The 20,668-nt window shown below is 46.8% G+C and overlaps 1 long non-coding RNA gene across 1 annotated transcript in view; it reads right to left on the reverse strand.

Annotated features, from left to right (window-relative positions):
* Positions 1-9,413: 9,413 nt before the first annotated feature.
* The window catches only part of LOC122927071, a 55,924-nt gene continuing 44,669 nt past the window's right edge, over positions 9,414-20,668 (reverse strand). Inside the window, exons 3-4 of the long non-coding RNA XR_006387752.1 lie at positions 10,687-10,725; positions 9,414-9,440 (exon numbers count right to left, since the gene is read on the reverse strand). This is a non-coding gene — a long non-coding RNA (uncharacterized LOC122927071). The remainder of the gene's footprint in view (positions 9,441-10,686; positions 10,726-20,668) is intronic.

Genomic DNA, 20,668 nt, shown 5'->3' on the forward strand with positions numbered 1-20,668 from the left:
GCCCTTGTTCTGCTGTAGCGCTGGCCAATCACAGCGCAGAGCTCACAGCCTGGGAGGTTATTTTCTCCCAGGCTGTGAGCTCTGCAATACGATTGGCCAGCGCTGCAGCAGAACAAGGGCAGACTCCGCCTACTATAACTTAGTGACTGAAGATACCGGAGGGCATAGCGGGAGAACGGAGCGGCACCCAGGGATAATAGTAAGTGCAGTGAGATCCCCGGGCGCCGCTCTCCATGTCTGTATACTTAGTTCACAATGTCAGGATCGGTGAAAGGTCCTCTTTAAAAGTAGCCAACATTTTATCATGGAATTCCCTGAGTGAATGGGGTTCTCCTGAATAACATGGGAGCCAAGGTGCTCCAAAGTAGTATGGCATAGTAAGAGGCATGACGCAAGCGGCTGCAGCTTCCGCTGGTAGATCACTGCAGTACAAGTGGGCGCTATCTTTGCTGTCAGACATGGCTTTTGATATCCTGTAGCAGACTAGAGGGGTCAATGTAGGCTAGATTGCAATTTAAATGCGCGTTGCTAGGGGCAATGACAGCAGAATTGGTGCATGGCTCCTTTAATAGTTGCTGCAACTGAGCAATTTTGGAGGATATAAGGCTCTGTCAGGCAGATAATAGTCCCAAACAGTCTTTAGCAAGGTTATTTTCCCCTGAAATACTCACTCAGACCTCTGGACATTGCTTCTCAGGATCCAGTAAATAGAACTGCATTTTCCCTTTTCCAAAATGGCCACCACTTCACTTCCTCTTTGTCCTCCTGGGAACTTGTACCCTAGAAATACCATAAAGGTCATCCCCACTGCACATTTCCTGCTTATACGGAGGATCTGTTCAGATGATAGCATGTTTGAAAAGCAGGCAACTGATTTGATGAATCGATTCCTAAAAAGAGGATATAGTCGAAGATCTATTAAGAGGGTGTATTATAGAGCGAAATCACAGAAACAATCTTATTTGCTACAGGTGAAGAAATATAAAGCTACAGATACATAAATCAGGTACGTGACCACATATCACTCCCGATGGTAAGAAATGAAAGACATTTTGGCCTGACATTGGCATGTTCTTCAAACGGACTCGGTCTTGGAGAAATTTGTGCCTATGTACCCTTCCATTACTGCTCGTAGAGTGGATAGGCTACGCTCAAATTTGGTAAAGAGTTACCTTGAACCTAAGCCCCTACAGATTTTCACCTTAAAGGGACTCTGTCACCACTTTCTAACCCCCACTTTTTTAACTATCGTTTTATTCATGGTGCCCTTCTGATTACAGTTGTCATCTTATATGTTAGATCTGCGGTGCCGTTTAGGTAAAAAATCGATTTATATCACCTGTCAATCAGCTAGATAAGGTGCCCAGGGCGTTCCTCTCCTCTTGAATCTGCCGCCTGCCGCCGCCGCCGTTGGTGCCCAGCTCCTCCCCCGGTCTCGTCAGCGCTGCCTCAAACAACACAGATCCGCCTCCGGCTCTCCCTCAATGCCCCCTCCTTTTTTTCGGAAATCTCGCCCGTGCGTACGCATCCTTTCGGCATCATCGCTCTAAGTTCGCGTTATGCGCATGCGCGAGAAAAGGATGCGTACGCACGGGCGCAGGCCTGTGCGCACACGCGAGATTTCCGAAAAAAAGGAGGGGGCATTGAGGGAGAGCCGGAGGCGGATCTGTGTTGTTTGAGGCAGCGCTGACGAGACCGGGGGAGGAGCTGGGCACCAACGGCGGCGGCGGCAGGCGGCAGATTCAAGAGGAGAGGAACGCCCTGGGCACCTTATCTAGCTGATTGACAGGTGATATAAATCGATTTTTTACCTAAACGGCACCGCAGATCTAACATATAAGATGACAACTGTAATCAGAAGGGCACCATGAATAAAACGATAGTTAAAAAAGTGGGGGTTAGAAAGTGGTGACAGAGTCCCTTTAAGGACCAGGCCATTTTTTGCAAATCTGACCAGTGTCACTTTATGCCATAATAACTCTGGGATGCTTTTACCTATCATACTGATTCCGAGATAGTTTTTTCGTGACATATTTTACTTTATGTTAGTGGTAAATTTTCGCCGACACAAGTGTAAGGCCGATTCATTGGCCTGTATTTGTGGGAGGGGCTTGGCTGCCTACATCAGCCGCCGGCGCCCTCCCACATGCGTACGACGTACGAAGTTCCCAGTGTTCCGGAGCGTGCGTCGTACCTGACAGTCCTGCTGAACAGGCCAGGTGAGTCGACGTCCGGTGGTGCGGTCGGCCCTGTTGGTAAGCGGGCCCCGCGCTCCGGAACACTTCATATGCCCTCGTTCCCGCTCACGCTCGTACCATGGAGGTGGTGGAGCCCAACAGGAGACCGCGCTCCCCTCCTCCGCCGGTTCAGCTCACCTCCACAGGCGCTTCCCACGCGCCATGTCTGCCGGTGCTGCCCCGCTCCCCCACGTGGTGGGCGTGGCCTTCAGCGGCGGGCCGGCCCCCCAGCTGGGGGGAGGCGCCCCTGCCACCGCACTATGCCGGGGATCGGGGCGGCTCCATGTGACCCTCCTTGCCACAATCGGGGTGGGGCAAAGCCACACACGCCCCCCCCCCCGTCTCTGTCCAAGCCAGGGGGCACCACCGTGTCCCCACGCGGTGGATTTGCCCAGCCGACGGTGGGTCGGCCCTCCGGAATCGGGGGGCACCACCGCACTGGGCACTCCACCAGGGAGCAGTGGGCCTCCCACGTGGCACGAGGTTAAGGGGAATAGGGGGGAAGGCGGTGCTATGTCCAGCTTCCCCCTGTTCCAAATTATGCCAGGGGGCTACGCCAGTTCCCCACGCGGTGGACGCGCTCAGCCGGCGGAGGGTCGGCCCACAGACGGCAGGAGGGCACCCTCGCACTGGGCGCTCCACCAGGGACCGGTGAGGCCCCCCACGCGGCATTCCATCATCGGCAGGGATAGGCCCTCACCACCGGGGGTCCTCCCTGCGCCGGTTCAGGCCTGAGGGCTGCGCAGCTCCCCACGCGGCAGGTGTGCTCAGCCGGCGGGCGGGCCAGCCCTCGAACGGAGGGGGCCCCTGCACTGCGCACCCTGCCAGGGACACGCGTCAACTCTCCACGTGGCACAAAAATCGTGTTGCGTGAGGCGTGAGCCGTTGCCCTTAAGTATCCCCCCGCTTGGTCCTCGGTGTCAGGGAGCTCCGCGCTCCCCACGCGGCGCAGTGGAACACGGTGGGGGACGCAATGGCCAGCGCCTCGCACACACTTAAAGTCTGGCACGGGCCGCCGTGCTGCTTAGGTAGGTAGGGGTTCACCACAAACGACAGACAGAGTCGGGGGGGTGGAAAAACGTCAATCAATGCCACCCCCATCCACTGCTCACAGCTCGCGCTCCATCAGTTGTACCTCGTGTATTGATTGGTTTCTTTGTGCTGCTTGTTTCCCAGGTCAGAAAAAAAAAAAAAACATAAATATACACAAGAGAAGCCAGTCTAGGATTCACCCGAGTTCTCACGAACAAGGTAGTGGGGGTTCACGTCAGTGGACGGGAGGTATTGATCGCTAGCAAGGGAGTGGTCTCATGCACTGTTTTGCGTCCAGGTTTCCTTTTCCATTTAAAACATCCGTGGGGTGCAGAACGCAGTGTTCCTCAGTTGGTAAGTAAGTCAGGTTCTGGCGTGTACTTTCGGGTGGCGGTTCCTGGCCACTCTTTCACGGCTGCCGGGGGTTAGTGTGTGTGCTTCACAGGGACAGTGCACCTTTTCTACTACGTTGTCAAACGGCACTGGTGGTCGCCCAGGGTAGCCGGTCACCTTGCATTATTGTCTCCACAGCTGTGATGTCGCACGCGTCTGATATCATGGAAGCATCAGTGGATGAAAACGCTGCAGGGACGTCCGAAGGGGGCAGCACGTTATCCCTGCGTGCCACGATACAAACATCGCTGGCCCAATTGCACCTCATGCTGAACAATTTGACTTCGGCCGTCACGTCCATACAGGCTAGACTCGAGTCAGTCGAGGCTCACAACTCGGCAGTGTCGGTTTCTTCCCCCGAGCCTCCGGTCGCCTCCACCTCTGCTGCAGCAGACATTCGCACTGCCCAGCCAGTCCCCAACGTGACTCCGTCTCACTTTGTCCCCATCAACATCAGAAAGGACATCCTAGAGGGTAGGGATATCAATCTCGCTTCGCTACTAATAGCCTTCAGGGACCTTTCTGACAACAAGGTCATAGCCTGCGGGGAAGTCTCGGTGGTGCTGAGAAGCCGCGACCACCGGCTCAATCGCAAATTGAACATTCCAGAGTTCGTCATGGCTTTCAGCCTTTTCAGGGACGTCATCTGTACTGCCAGGCCGGACAGGAGGGAGGAGCTAGACCTGTACCTCTTTAGGGTCACAGAGTTGGGACATAGGTACGGTGGGAACGCGTTCTATGATTACCACTGTTCGTTCTCAGCCAAAGCAGCTGCAGCCCTGTCCCAGTTTCAACATGTCACAGACTGGTCCGTCTTGGACACAGAGTTGTTCTGCAGACACTTTGCAGGCCTGAAGGCTCCCTCCTGTTCGGCCTGTCAGTCTATCTTCCACTCAGTAGAGTGGTGCCATAAGTCGGCTGTCGGCACGACATCATACCCCTCCGGCTCTTCAGCGGGACCACTCGACATCTTCAGATCCCCCAATTCGGTAGACAAACTAGGATGACCCATTGTCCAGTTAGGTAGGGCCCAGATATGCAACAATTTTAATTACGCGTCTTGTAATTTCGGGCAATGCCGCTTGTTGCATATCTGTACCAACTGCTTCAGGGCCCACCCCCGAGTAGCTTGCTCATTAAAATCGGTGAAGAATTACATGAGCGTGGTCAATACTAGTCGTCTACAAGTAATGTTGCAAGGTCATCACAATCCAGGGTTCGTGCAGTTCCTGGTGTCAGGGTTTCATGAAGGTTTCCACACGGGGTTAATCACGACCCCAGAGGTCACACATGAGTGTGGGAACCTTCAGTCAGCCGAAAGGAATCCTGGCTCAGTAGACACACTCATAGAATTCGAGTTAGTCAAAGGGTTCTTAATTGGTCCTTTCGAAGTACCCCCATTTCAACGGTGGAGAGTCAGTCCCGTGGGGGTTGTCACAGGCAAGTTCAGTAAGAAGGAGAGACTCATCATTGACTTGTCTGCCCCACATGGCTCACAGGTTCCCAGCCTCAACTCCCTCATTCCTTCGGAAGAAGTTGGTATGAGGTATTCTTCTATAGACCAGGCCATCGCCATCATCTTGCAGACAGGTCCCGGGTCCGTATTGTCCAAAGCAGATATATCGGACGCCTTTAAATTGCTCCCCATTATGCCAGCACTCTGGCAATGGCACGGTATCAGGTGGAGAGGCCTGTATTACTTTGCCACAAAACTCACCTTCGGTTCCAAGAGCAGCCCCTGGCTCTTCGATCAGCTGGCCCAAGCCCTCCATTGGGTTCTGGTACACAAGGTGCGCTGTGAATTCGTCATCCATTACCTAGACGACTTCCTACTGATTGAAAGGCCAGGGGCTGCTCCTCTGGGGCTGGGGAAGCTACTAAGGTGTTTTTCCCAGTTGGGGGTACCAGTTTCTTCCAAGAAAGTAGAGGGCCCGTCCACCGTGATCACCTTTCTGGGCATCGAGTTGGACACCCAAAGCATGTTAGCCAGGTTACCCACGGACAAGCTAACGAGAGTCCGAGAAGTGATCCACAGGTTTTCAGCCACATCGGTGGTCACTAAGACTGACCTTCAGTCGCTACTGGGTATGTTAAATTTTGCCATGCGTATCATTCCGCAGGGCAGAACGTTCATATCCCGCCTGCTGGCGCTCCTAAGCACCGCCCCAGAACAGGACAGCCCAGTGCGTCTGGACAGCCAGGCCTTAGCGGATCTCCGTATGTGGGACCATTTCCTGGACCAGCTGTCCCGAGCTGTCGTGCCAGTCCCCCTTAGTGTTTTCGGACGCGGCAGCCGGCACAGGGTTTGCCGCTATATTTGGCACTCACTGGGTTGCAGACAGATGGCCTGCCGAGGCGGTACTAATCCCAGGGTTCCTCCACTCCTCGGCACTGTTCGAGCTGTACCCCATTGTGGTAGCTGCTCACATATGGGGCAGTCTCTGGGCAAACCAGTCCGTTCTGTTTGTGTCGGACAACGCAGCCGTGGTAGACATCATAAACAGTGGGTCATCAAAGTCAAGCCACGTCATGGGTTTCCTTAGGCGGTTAGTACAGCTCTCCCTACACCACCATTTCCACGTTCATAGCGCGCACGTGCCAGGTAAGCGAAACTTGGCTGCCGACGCCTTATCCAGGGCTAACTTTTCCCGTTTCTTTCAGATCATGCCAGAGGCAGATGCGACAGGCGCCACCGTTCCTCCTCACGAGTCCTTAATGTTAGCATAACCGACCACCTTGAGACGGCCCACGCTCTGATTCGCAATTCTCTCTCGCCCAACACAACCCGAGCATACCACACCGGGTGGAAGATGTTCTGCAGGTTCCAAGGGGAATGTCCTCAGGGGGAATCCAGTTTTCCAGATCACATCCTGGCGTTCATTGGCTACTGCCACTCAGTGCACAAGCTCTCCCACAGTACAGTGAGGTCGTACCTAGCGGGCGTACAACATTTCCTCTCCGTCAGTCATCCTGAACGACCATCAGTGTTCGCCATGCATGCTGTTAAAGCAGCACTCAAGGGCTTAAGCAAATGCGGACCTCAAGGCCAAGGGCGTAGGCAAGCGGTCACCGGGCCCCTTTTTCGCAATCTATCCGACGTCCTGGACAGTAATCCTTTCGGGGTTTTGCCCAGCTTGGTACTCAAATCTGCCATCTATTTAGCCTTTTACGGCTTTCTCAGGCCCGGGGAGTTCACTTGTTCTTCAGGCAGTAGCAAGTTCCTCACGGTCAGCCAGCTGGTCCAGAACACCGAGGGGTTAACTTTACTGCTCAGGACGTCTAAGACCTCCCAGGTGGGCCCCCCTGTCCCTGTGTCCTTCTATCCCACGTCACACCAATGGTGCCCCGTCACGGTGCTCCGTCAGCTACGGTCCGCCTTGTCGGGGTCTGGGCCTGACAGTCCACTGTTACCCTTCGGGGTGGTTCCACTCACCACCCATCAGTTCGTGTCCCACGTCAGGTCACTGGTGGCCAGCCTGGGTGGTGACCCCTCCGCTATTTCAGGACATTCGTTCCGCATAGGCGCTGCGTCTGCAGCATCCAAGAATCAGGTACCAGCGCACGTAATTCAGAAATTAGGGCGTTGGCACTCGGCATGTTTCACCCGTTACATACCTCACCCCGATACCGAAATGTCAACAGCTTTTCAGAACCTGGCTTTGTAATTACGTCGCAATAAAGTACTTTGCCTATCAGTATGTCTCTTGCCCTCTTTCAGGCGTCCCTCCACGACGCGGTTGCGGCACAACTCTGACCGCCTAGGGTTAGGTTCCCCAGGTAGGGTCAGGTACGTACCTGGTGGCCACGACCACAAGTGTAAGGCCGATTCATTGGCCTGTATTTGTGGGAGGGGCTTGGCTGCCTACATCAGCCGCCGGCGCCCTCCCACATGCGTACGACGTACGAAGTTCTCCCTCCCACCCAACCCCCTTTTTTCTGTTACTCTCAAAGGGGATGCCCTCTTTCAGGCGTCCCTCCACGACGCGGTTGCGGCACAACTCTGACCGCCTAGGGTTAGGTTCCCCAGGTAGGGTCAGGTACGTACCTGGTGGCCACGACCACAAGTTCAATGTTAGTTGTATACATCCAAATGCAGTTAGCTCCCCTAGTGGAGGCAGCCAAAAGTACATCATTTATCAGGAATACAGAGCTCCTGTATACAGACAAAATGAGAATTAGCAAACAAGCCATAGTGCATGTTTAGGATCTCTCAGTCGGTAAACCTTATTTTTCTCTGTGAGCTCCTGGAAGATATAATGCCATGTGCATCTCTAATAGTTATACATTGCATTATATTGACTCTATCTCCATAAGGCTCAATATGGTTATATCAAACAGTCTTCAGTCTACTGCAGAAAGAAAAAAGGAAAAAAAGGTCTCTGATACGTTGCCTGGACTTTTCGCGCTGCGGATCCTAGTATGGTGATGTGGGTCAAGTTCACTTTAAATCCAAATTGTATGAAAATAGGATCGGGCTGCAGATATTCCTGAAGTCCTCTATCACACCATGTGGTTTTACACCATCAGATCCAAGCACGGGACGAAATGTAAGTCCTCATAGAATTCCTCCCCTCATCCAAACCTATAAAAACCAAGGGGTCGCAGAATAGTGAAGCACATTCACATATATGTCCCGTAAAGAGGTTTATTGTACTTAGTCCTAAGTAGACGCCCCTGACGAAGCTCAAGCAGTGAAACCCCGTTCGAGCACCATGGAGATGATAAATTCTGATAAGCTTATTACAAGTGTAACTTTGTGAGTACAATTAACCTCTTTACGGGACATATATGTGAATGTGCTTCACTATTCTACGACCCCTTGGTTTTTATAGGTTTGGATGAGGGAAGGAATTTTATGAGTACTTGTAAAACGCCTGTAAAACCGCATGGTGTGAAAGAGGACTTCAGGAATATCTGCAGCGCGATCATATTTACGTACAATTCAGTCTACTGCACACAATCTTCTGTTCAGGATAGGATTTTGACCCTCCATACATGGGTCTACTGGGGAACATAAGCATTTTCACTCTATGATGCATATGGTGGTCCATACAGGTCCTGCTATAATCTGTAGATTGGTCCATCACATGTATTTTATCTGTAGTAAATCCTATCGATACCAGAACTTGCACTAGAATATCAGTCAGAGGTGGCCATGCAGATGAGCGAGAATCACTGGCTTGGCCATGTTTATAGCTCCCCTAGACCTTCATATATTGGCCCATGTATATCCATGCTCAGTTTTCCTACATGTATCATTCATAATGGATTTACTGAAATCCAGGTTATGGTGGTAGGATGGGAACCGCCACTAACTTTAATCTTGTCCTGACAATGAGCAGGTTCCCCAATCAAAAAAGAAAACTGCTGACTGACTCCCTTTAAGTCACAAAGACTTTATTGTGAATGAGACACATCACAATCAGACTTACTTGTTGGAGCCAACTTTGGGGAGATCCTGTGGAAGGACACATCTCTTGGTGTCAGGTATGAGCGCGTAGTTGAGGTTACATGCACAGCCTGGCCTACAGGCTATTTTAAGGCATTGTGGGGGAGATACAACACCAGGGCAGTTATTGTTACAATTGGAATATGTTGTGTTCCCGCTGCAGTCTCCGCACTTATCCTTTTCCACACATTCACCCCAGATAGTTTCTACAGTGCCGTTTGTGCAGAAACAACCTGAAACACCCTTTTCATTGCATTTTGGATTCAGGTTATCGCAGGTTGGTTGACAGGCGTTCCCATTAGGATCATATACTTTGCCATCTGTACAGTCTGCAAAAGAAGAATAAAGAACAAGTTAAAAGAATGCCTGGGATTAGGAAAACATGGCTGCTTTCTTCCAAAAGTGTAGTGCCACGCCTTTCCAGAGCATGTTTGTAGTATCAGCTCTATTCCATGGACAGGAGGGGGCGCTGTTTCTTAAAGCAGCCTTTGTTTTATAGTATAAGTCGGACCCTTGGCTGTTGATGTGCAGCTTAGGGACCTTCTTTCATTTACACACTCTCCCAACCCTGCTGTAAATTTGGTGGGATTGGAAAACCCCTTTAAGTAATCAAAAAAACGAAACAATAAACTAATAAAATAATGTAGGTGATAACGGCAAACTATGCACATATGCCGAATTGCTATGGAAGTGTCCAAAGAGCAAAGATCGTCCCATTGCATTCCTTTATCTGGCAAACAAGGGCCAGTCCAGATATATAAACCAAGGAATCCAGGAATAGTGTGAGGCCTCGGCTGATAGCATTGCTCCGAGACACCAGAGGTGTGAGACCACTAGGTACAGATAGTAGATCGAGTCACATCCTTCAGCAGAAAGTCCTTCTTTTATCAAAGATCTTTACGAAGGAAGATGTTTCTTATATAATGGTTCATAAAAGGTAAGACCAAACCAACTATCCATACCTAGTGATGTAATTCACCTGCGTGTGCTAGGGAAGCAGTAAAGACCGCCCATTAGTGCTGGTGACGTCACCGGGCTCACTGCTAGGTGGAAGTCTCTGCCTAGGATACCCATAGTGAGACCCGATACCTCACCGGAGGAAAAGAAAAAGCCTTTGCCCTGCTCTATACACTGCAGGACAAGGGGAAACATTGGAGCGTGAAATGCTCCGATGCTTCACTCATTTATGCTAAATGAGAGAAGAAGGGGTTATGTCCGGGCTCAGCTCTGAACATGGACAACCCTTTAAACTAGACTTTAGAAGATTCATTCTTGTTCTTTGGACAGTTTCATAAACTCAGTATAGTATTATATAGTTTAGTATTATACACTGGTTGCCTTTATCCCATCTGTTGTTTTGTGAGAACGAGTTAATGTTTTTTTGGTATGTTACAATGTCACCACTAATAGAAAGTCTCATTGGGAATGATGGATTAAATTTAAAGAAACAACAATTCTGAGCCCATTTTAAGGCCGGAGCAGCAGCTGTCATTTTGACTAATGGACTGTTACCCGGGGACTATAGACTCGATATAGAGAAAGTAAAATCAAATACTTATAGTAACAAATCCTTACCAGGTATTGATTGTGCTGTTACCAGAGCAAGGAGCACACCTGCAAAATGAAAATAAAAATGCTAAGTTAATGTAAAGAAAAATTCTAAGAACATATGGAACGTGAGGAGTTTTATACGAAACCGGTACCTAGTGCTGTCAGAAGTCCAACAAGATGAAAGGTATGAGAGGGACTACTGAGGTAGGAGATGCAATGGGGTCTGGTCGCCACAGGGGTCCTCGTTAAAAGTTAGCAAATTATCCATAATGCTATGTCCCTGCCTCACCTTCAATAATAATTTGGAAGTATCTGTCTTCTAATGAGCAGACAGAAGAGATGAGACTACTGAATGCTTTCATTGCCCACCAAGGACCAGAAGTTGACTGTACCACTGCCTGTAAGGATGCAAAAATTTTACTAGAAATTTTGAGCAACTATGGTCTGTTACAGGAAGGTTTATATTTATTTTACAGCAGATGGTCACTAAGAGATGTCACTATATGTTCCTACAATGTATTGAGTTTCACCAATCGGACATGATTTTGTGGGTTCCACCTTTTGAGGACAATCTACTTGGTGGCACTGCTGTATTCCTTGCTGGTCCTGGCTAGTACTAAGGAAGATTCATTAGCTTCAGAAACATAGAGAGGTAAGGGTTTAGTTGTATGTAGCTGATTGGTATCATATAGTTCATCAGATAAATTGCTCTTGAGATTGTGCTGAGACTTCCTGCTCTGAAAGGGGGAGAAAGAGCTGCTAGAGTCTGAAATCTAAACTGTTCATTGATTATCTACAGAGACTGAGTGACAATGAAATACTAGTAACATAAAAAGTTAAAACTGATGCTTTTACTTGTAATTTGTAGTAAGAAACCATAGTATACAAACATATCATATGTGCAACTCACATAGGGATATCAGCAGCAATGTGATTGTTCATGTCATGTTTAACTGGGAGGTCTAACTTTTTTCCTGTAAATAATGAATTGAATTGATTAGAGTGATCAAACATTATCATAGGTCTGCAAATATACTTATAGGATTTGCACGTTGTCTGTTCTTGAACCAAGTTGCTCCCCCACTCCCAACACACACACCATGATGGCACATTTGAATAAATCTGTTGGATATTTTCAAAGTATGACAACTTCATTTCAGATTGAAGTCACATCCACAATCTACTGAATGATGTGGGTGCAGCTTCTCTAATCTCTGGTGATCTGTAGGGGAAGCACAATGTGGCCGCTCAGTTTCCCTGCAGTGGCCACTTCAGGAGAAATGTGGTATTACATGTCAGCAATACAAGTGATATGCATCCATGTAACACATGGACATGCTGAGTCCCCCATAACAAAGACGTCTCCATGTTATCCATATACCCCAACTGATGGGACAAACCTTTCAATGAAACAAGAAAAGACAAGTCAGCTATCAGCTCTGGTTGGCTTCAAACTGCTTTCCAGTGGGTGATAAGAATGTAGGAAGGACTTTGTTTTACCCATTTGAAAGGCAACAGAAGAAAATAACGGATAAGAATCAGCAATGGGAGCCTGATCCTGCTTTCTACTCTAAGAGTTGGTAGAACCAATCTCTGGATCCTTCATATTGAAGTGCATGTAGAGGTATGAACCAGCCCCAAAGTGAGGCCCCTCTGTGATGTTAGTACATACCTATCATATTGGTGAAATAATATAATATCTTTTCTTCCAGATAAGAGTAGAAGCTTTGGTACATACCTGGATGATGCACCGTGTATTGTCTTCTGGTGATGCAGGGACACTACTGGTGTGCTATTATATATACATTTAGGGTATGGGCAGGGCCGGTGCTAGGATTTTTGCCAACACAAGCAAATCTACATTTTGGTGCCCCCCTCCCCATCATTTCACATTTCTGCCCCTCATGATTCATGTCCATTTCTTGCCCCCCCATCATTTCACATTTTTGCCCCTCATGATTCATGTCCATTTTCTGCCCCCCCCCCATCATTTCACATTTTTGCCTCTCATGATTCATGTCCATTTCTTGCCCCCCCCATCATTTCACATTTCTGCCCCTCATGATTTATATCCATTTCTTGTCCCCCCATGTGCCAATATCATAGTGCCATCCTCTCCCCCTGTCCCCTAATGTGCCAGTATCAAGTGCCTCTCTCCTCCCCCCTCCATGCGCCAGTATCATGGCACCAATAGCCCCCCACCCCTCCCCTGTGGCAGTAAAGTCCGGTATTTAAAAAAAAACGTTTATACTTACCTCCATGTCAGCGATGCAATGCAGGCCTCTTCCAATTCCTGTGTTCCCAGCAGCCTCTAGTGTTGAAGATTTGGTGCTTGTGTTCTTATTTAGCCTGTCTTTCATAAAACTTTATGATGGAATTCAAACCCATTCAAACCCATTTAAATCTCATTTAGCATATCTTTTAGAAAAGTTTCTCCTGGGATTCAAACTCACGACCTTTCACATCAGAGGCAAAGCACTTACCCAAAAAGCTATGAGAGCTGTATAGCCCGTTACTTAAAAAAATATATTATACTTTTACTGTAGATAACTTTGATACCTAGTGTGCAACCATACACATGACAGTTGCCCCAACACACCTAGCTCTGCTACATCCATACACAGTGTGCTGGGGCAGCGGTCATGTGTAGGTATCAAAGTTACCTACAGTGGAAGTCTTATTTTTATTTTATATTTTTTTGTGTAACGAGCTATACATCTCTCATAGCTGTGTGGGTAAATGCCTTGCCTCTGATCTGAAAGGTCGTGAGTTTGAATCCCAGGAGAAACTTTTCTAAAAGACATGCTAAATGAAATTTAAATACGCCAGGGTCTCGTACCTCAGAGTGTGTGTTGCTGCGGCTGCTGCCTCAGCCTGTCAGCTGCATGCCGCTCTGTGACTGAGAGGGGGCGGCCGGCTGCTCGGCACACAGGCTCAGCGGGGTAAATGTAAGTTAGCAAGTTAACTGTTTTCCGCTCCCTCAAGCAGCCGCTTGGGGTGCCTTATGATAGAGCCGGCCCTGTTTATGGGTGTGATCTGTGACCTATTTTTGGTGTATAATGTGTCATTGATGACATTATGTAATATTCAATTATTAAACCAGGAATACATGAACATTATGATCTAAAGAGCTGGTGCAAATTTATGTAATTGACTAGAGTTGAGTGAAGTAAAGCATCTGAAGCAGAATTTGATTTTAAATTAATTAAAATTTCCTCTGGCTTTGTGGTAATGAATAGTTTTTTTCCTAAATGGCGGCTGCACGTGTTAGAAAGTGAAAGTAAGTGTAGAGGAGAGAAGCCTCGTAACTAGGGATGAGCGAACTCGAACTGTATAGTTCGGGTTCGTACCGAATTTTGGGGTGTCCGTGACACGGACCCGAACCCGGACATTTTCGTAAAAGTCCGGGTTCGGGTTCGGTGTTCGTCGCTTTCTTCGCGCTTTTGTGACGCTTTCTTGGCGCTTTTTGAAAGGCTGCAAAGCAGCCAATCAACAAGCGTCATACTACTTGCCCCAAGAGGCCATCACAGCCATGCCTACTATTGGCATGGCTGTGATTGGCCAGAGCACCATGTGACCCAGCCTCTATTTAAGCTGGAGTCACATAGCGCCGCCCGTCACTCTGCTCTGATTAGCGTAGGGAGAGGTTGCGGCTGCGACAGTAGGGCGAGATTAGGCAGATTAACTCCTCCAAAGGACTTGATTAACTGATCGATCTGCAGCTGTGGATCATTGAGCTGCTGATCCTCAATTGCTCACTGTTTTTAGGCTGCCCAGACCGTTTGTCAGTCTCATTTTTCTGGGGTGATCGGCGGCCATTTTGTGTCTTGTGGTGCGCCAGCACAAGCTGCGACCAAGTGCATTTAACCCTCAATGGTGTGGTTGTTTTTTGGCTAAAGCCTACATCAGGGTGAAGCTGTGACACCAAGTGCATTTAACCAGCAATAGTCTGTTCATTTTTTGGCCATATACAAAATCAGGGGCAAGCTGCGCCTGTCACCAAGTGCATTTAACCCTCAATGGTGTGGTTGTTTTTTGGCTAAAGCCTACATCAGGGTGAAGCTGTCACACCAAGTGCATTTAACCAGCAATAGTCTGTTCATTTTTTGGCCATATACAAAATCAGGGGCAAGCTGCGCCTGTCACCAAGTGCATTTAACCCTCAATGGTGTGGTTGTTTTTTGGCTAAAGCCTACATCAGGGTGAAGCTGTCACACCAAGTGCATTTAACCAGCAATAGTCTGTTCATTTTTTGGCCATATACAAAATCAGGGGCAAGCTGCGCCTGTCACCAAGTGCATTTAACCCTCAATGGTGTGGTTGTTTTTTGGCTAAAGCCTACATCAGGGTGAAGCTGTCACACCAAGTGCATTTAACCAGCAATAGTCTGTTCATTTTTTGGCCATATCCCAGTCTAATTCTGTCACTAAATCCATACCGGTCACCCAGCGCCTAAATACTAGGCCTCAAATTTATATCCAGCTAAATCTGTCCCTAGTGCTGTAGCTGGGCGAGTTATTTAGTGTCCGTTCAAGCACATTTCTTGTTCTGGGTTGAAATACAATTCCCAATTTAGCAATTTCATAATTTAGTGGTTCCTGCTATATCAGAGCTCTTTGAAATCTATCCCAAAAAGGGTATATAATATTGAAGGTGCACATAGGGTCATTCAGAGTAACTTCACACACACCCGCTACTGTGTATTTCCAAGTCTAATTCTGTCACTAAATCCATACCGGTGACCCAGCGCCTAAATACTAGGCCTCAAATTTAATTCCCTCTAAATCTCTCGTTACCCACCGCTGTACTGTTGTTGCTGGGCAAGATATTTAGTGTCCGTCAAAGCACATTTTTTGTTCTGGGTTGAAGTACAATTCCCAATTTAGCAATTTCATAATTTAGTGGTTTCTGCTATATCAGAGCTATTTGAAATCTATCCCAAAAAGGGTATATAATATTGAAGGTGCACATAGGGTCATTCAGAATAACTTCACACACACCCGCTACTGTGTATTTCCAAGTCTAATTCTGTCACTAAACCCATACCTGTCACCCAGCGCCTAAATACTAGGCCTCAAATTTAAATCCCTCTAAATCTCTCGTTACCGTTGTCCTGTTGTAGCTGGGAAAGTTATTTAGTGCCCGTCAAAGCACATTTTTTGTTCTGGGTTGAAGTACAATTCCCAATTTAGCAATTTCATAATTTAGTGGTTCCTGCTATATCAGAGCTATTTGAAATCTATCCCAAAAAGGGTATATAATATTGAAGGTGCACATAGGGTCATTCAGAATAACTTCACACACACCCGCTACTGTGTATTTCCAAGTCTAATTCTGTCACTAAATCCATACCGGTGACCCAGCGCCTAAATACTAGGCCTCAAATTTAATTCCCTCTAAATCTCTCGTTACCCACCGGTGTACTGTTGTTGCTGGGCAAGATATTTAGTGTCCGTCAAAGCACATTTTTTGTTCTGGGTTGAAGTACAATTCCCAATTTAGCAATTTCATAATTTAGTGGTTTCTGCTATATCAGAGCTATTTGAAATCTATCCCAAAAAGGGTATATAATATTGAAGGTGCACATAGGGTCATTCAGAATAACTTCACACACACCCGCTACTGTGTATTTCCAAGTCTAATTCTGTCACTAAACCCATACCTGTCACCCAGCGCCTAAATACTAGGCCTCAAATTTAAATCCCTCTAAATCTCTCGTTACCGTTGTCCTGTTGTAGCTGGGAAAGTTATTTAGTGCCCGTCAAAGCACATTTTTTGTTCTGGGTTGAAGTACAATTCCCAATTTAGCAATTTCATAATTTAGTGGTTCCTGCTATATCAGAGCTATTTGAAATCTATCCCAAAAAGGGTATATAATATTGAAGGTGCACATAGGGTCATTCAGAATAACTTCACACACACCCGCTACTGTGTATTTCCAAGTCTAATTCTGTCACTAAATCCATACCGGTGACCCAGCGCCTAAATACTAGGCCTCAAATTTAATTCCCTCTAAATCTCTCGTTACCCACCGCTGTACTGTTGTTGCTGGGCAAGATATTTAGTGTCCGTCAAAGCACATTTTTTGTTCTGGGTTGAAGTACAATTCCCAATTTAGCAATTTCATAATTTAGTGGTTTCTGCTATATCAGAGCTATTTGAAATCTATCCCTAAAAGGGTATATAATATTGAAGGTGCACATAGGGTCATTCAGAATAACTTCACACACACCCGCTACTGTGTATTTCCAAGTCTAATTCTGTCACTAAACCCATACCTGTCACCCAGCGCCTAAATACTAGGCCTCAAATTTATATCCAGCTAAATCTGTCCCTAGTGCTGTAGCTGGGCGAGTTATTTAGTGTCCGTTCAAGCACATTTCTTGTTCTGGGTTGAAATACAATTCCCAATTTAGCAATTTCATAATTTAGTGGTTCCTGCTATATCAGAGCTCTTTGAAATCTATCCCAAAAAGGGTATATAATATTGAAGGTGCACATAGGGTCATTCAGAGTAACTTCACACACACCCGCTACTGTGTATTTCCAAGTCTAATTCTGTCACTAAATCCATACCGGTGACCCAGCGCCTAAATACTAGGCCTCAAATTTAATTCCCTCTAAATCTCTCGTTACCCACCGCTGTACTGTTGTTGCTGGGCAAGATATTTAGTGTCCGTCAAAGCACATTTTTTGTTCTGGGTTGAAGTACAATTCCCAATTTAGCAATTTCATAATTTAGTGGTTTCTGCTATATCAGAGCTATTTGAAATCTATCCCAAAAAGGGTATATAATATTGAAGGTGCACATAGGGTCATTCAGAATAACTTCACACACACCCGCTACTGTGTATTTCCAAGTCTAATTCTGTCACTAAACCCATACCTGTCACCCAGCGCCTAAATACTAGGCCTCAAATTTAAATCCCTCTAAATCTCTCGTTACCGTTGTCCTGTTGTAGCTGGGAAAGTTATTTAGTGCCCGTCAAAGCACATTTTTTGTTCTGGGTTGAAGTACAATTCCCAATTTAGCAATTTCATAATTTAGTGGTTCCTGCTATATCAGAGCTATTTGAAATCTATCCCAAAAAGGGTATATAATATTGAAGGTGCACATAGGGTCATTCAGAATAACTTCACACACACCCGCTACTGTGTATTTCCAAGTCTAATTCTGTCACTAAATCCATACCGGTGACCCAGCGCCTAAATACTAGGCCTCAAATTTAATTCCCTCTAAATCTCTCGTTACCCACCGGTGTACTGTTGTTGCTGGGCAAGATATTTAGTGTCCGTCAAAGCACATTTTTTGTTCTGGGTTGAAGTACAATTCCCAATTTAGCAATTTCATAATTTAGTGGTTTCTGCTATATCAGAGCTATTTGAAATCTATCCCTAAAAGGGTATATAATATTGAAGGTGCACATAGGGTCATTCAGAATAACTTCACACACACCCGCTACTGTGTATTTCCAAGTCTAATTCTGTCACTAAACCCATACCTGTCACCCAGCGCCTAAATACTAGGCCTCAAATTTAAATCCCTCTAAATCTCTCGTTACCGTTGTCCTGTTGTAGCTGGGAAAGTTATTTAGTGCCCGTCAAAGCACATTTTTTGTTCTGGGTTGAAGTACAATTCCCAATTTAGCAATTTCATAATTTAGTGGTTCCTGCTATATCAGAGCTATTTGAAATCTATCCCAAAAAGGGTATATAATATTGAAGGTGCACATTGGGTCATTCAGAATAACTTCACACACACGCTTCTGTGCATTTCCAAGTCTAATTCTGTCACTAAATCCATACCGGTGACCCAGCGCCTAAATACTAGGCCTCAAATTTAATTCCCTCTAAATCTCTCGTTACCCACCGCTGTACTGTTGTTGCTGGGCAAGATATTTAGTGTCCGTCAAAGCACATTTTTTGTTCTGGGTTGAAGTACAATTCCCAATTTAGCAATTTCATAATTTAGTGGTTTCTGCTATATCAGAGCTATTTGAAATCTATCCCTAAAAGGGTATATAATATTGAAGGTGCACATAGGGTCATTCAGAATAACTTCACACACACCCGCTACTGTGTATTTCCAAGTCTAATTCTGTCACTAAATCCATACCGGTGACCCAGCGCCTAAATACTAGGCCTCAAATTTAATTCCCTCTAAATCTCTCGTTACCCACCGTTGTACTGTTGTTGCTGGGCAAGATATTTAGTGTCCGTCAAAGCACATTTTTTGTTCTGGGTTGAAGTACAATTCCCAATTTAGCAATTTCATAATTTAGTGGTTCCTGCTATATCAGAGCTATTTGAAATCTATCCCAAAAAGGGTATATAATATTGAAGGTGCACATTGGGTCATTCAGAATAACTTCACACACACGCTTCTGTGCATTTCCAAGTCTAATTCTGTCACTAAATCCATACCGGTGACCCAGCGCCTAAATACTAGGCCTCAAATTTAATTCCCTCTAAATCTCTCGTTACCCACCGCTGTACTGTTGTTGCTGGGCAAGATATTTAGTGTCCGTCAAAGCACATTTTTTGTTCTGGGTTGAAGTACAATTCCCAATTTAGCAATTTCATAATTTAGTGGTTTCTGCTATATCAGAGCTATTTGAAATCTATCCCTAAAAGGGTATATAATATTGAAGGTGCACATAGGGTCATTCAGAATAACTTCACACACACCCGCTACTGTGTATTTCCAAGTCTAATTCTGTCACTAAATCCATACCGGTGACCCAGCGCCTAAATACTAGGCCTCAAATTTAATTCCCTCTAAATCTCTCGTTACCCACCGTTGTACTGTTGTTGCTGGGCAAGATATTTAGTGTCCGTCAAAGCACATTTTTTGTTCTGGGTTGAAGTACAATTCCCAATTTAGCAATTTCATAATTTAGTGGTTTCTGCTATATCAGAGCTATTTGAAATCTATCCCTAAAAGGGTATATAATATTCAAGGTGCACATTGGGTCATTCAGAATAACTTCACACACACACGCTTCTGTGCATTTCCAAGTCTAATTCTGTCACTAAATCCATACCGGTCACCCAGCGCCTAAATACTAGGCCTCAAATTTATATCCCGCTGAATTTGAATACAATACATTGGGCCAAATAATATATTTGTTGTTGTGGTGAACCATAACAATGAGAAAAACATCTAGTAAGGGACGCGGACGTGGACATGGTCGTGGTGGTGTTAGTGGACCCTCTGGTGCTGGGAGAGGACGTGGCCGTTCTGCCACATCCACACGTCCTAGTGTACCAACTACTTCAGGTCCCAGTAGCCGCCAGAATTTACAGCGATATATGGTGGGGCCCAATGCCGTTCTAAGGATGGTAAGGCCTGAGCAGGTACAGGCATTAGTCAATTGGGTGGCCGACAGTGGATCCAGCACGTTCACATTATCTCCCACCCAGTCTTCTGCAGAAAGCGCACAGATGGCGCCTGAAAACCAACCCCATCAGTCTGTCACATCACCCCCATGCATACCAGGGAAACTGTCTCAGCCTCAAGTTATGCAGCAGTCTCTTATGCTGTTTGAAGACTCCGCTGGCAGGGTTTCCCAAGGGCATCCACCTAGCCCTTCCCCAGCGGTGAAAGACATAGAATGCACTGACGCACAACCACTTATGTTTCCTGATGATGAGGACATGGGAATACCACCTCAGCATGTCTCTGATGATGACGAAACACAGGTGCCAACTGCTGCGTCTTTCTGCAGTGTGCAGACTGAACAGGAGGTCAGGGATCAAGACTGGGTGGAAGACGATGCAGGGGACGATGAGGTCCTAGACCCCACATGGAATGAAGGTCGTGCCACTGACTTTCACAGTTCGGAGGAAGAGGCAGTGGTGAGACCGAGCCAACAGCGTAGCAAAAGAGGGAGCAGTGGGCAAAAGCAGAACACCCGCCGCCAAGAGACTCCGCCTGCTACTGACCGCCGCCATCTGGGACCGAGCACCCCAAAGGCAGCTTCAAGGAGTTCCCTGGCATGGCACT

The sequence above is a fragment of the Bufo gargarizans genome, chromosome 2 (assembly GCF_014858855.1).
Source record: "Bufo gargarizans isolate SCDJY-AF-19 chromosome 2, ASM1485885v1, whole genome shotgun sequence".
Lineage (NCBI taxonomy): Eukaryota > Metazoa > Chordata > Amphibia > Anura > Bufonidae > Bufo > Bufo gargarizans.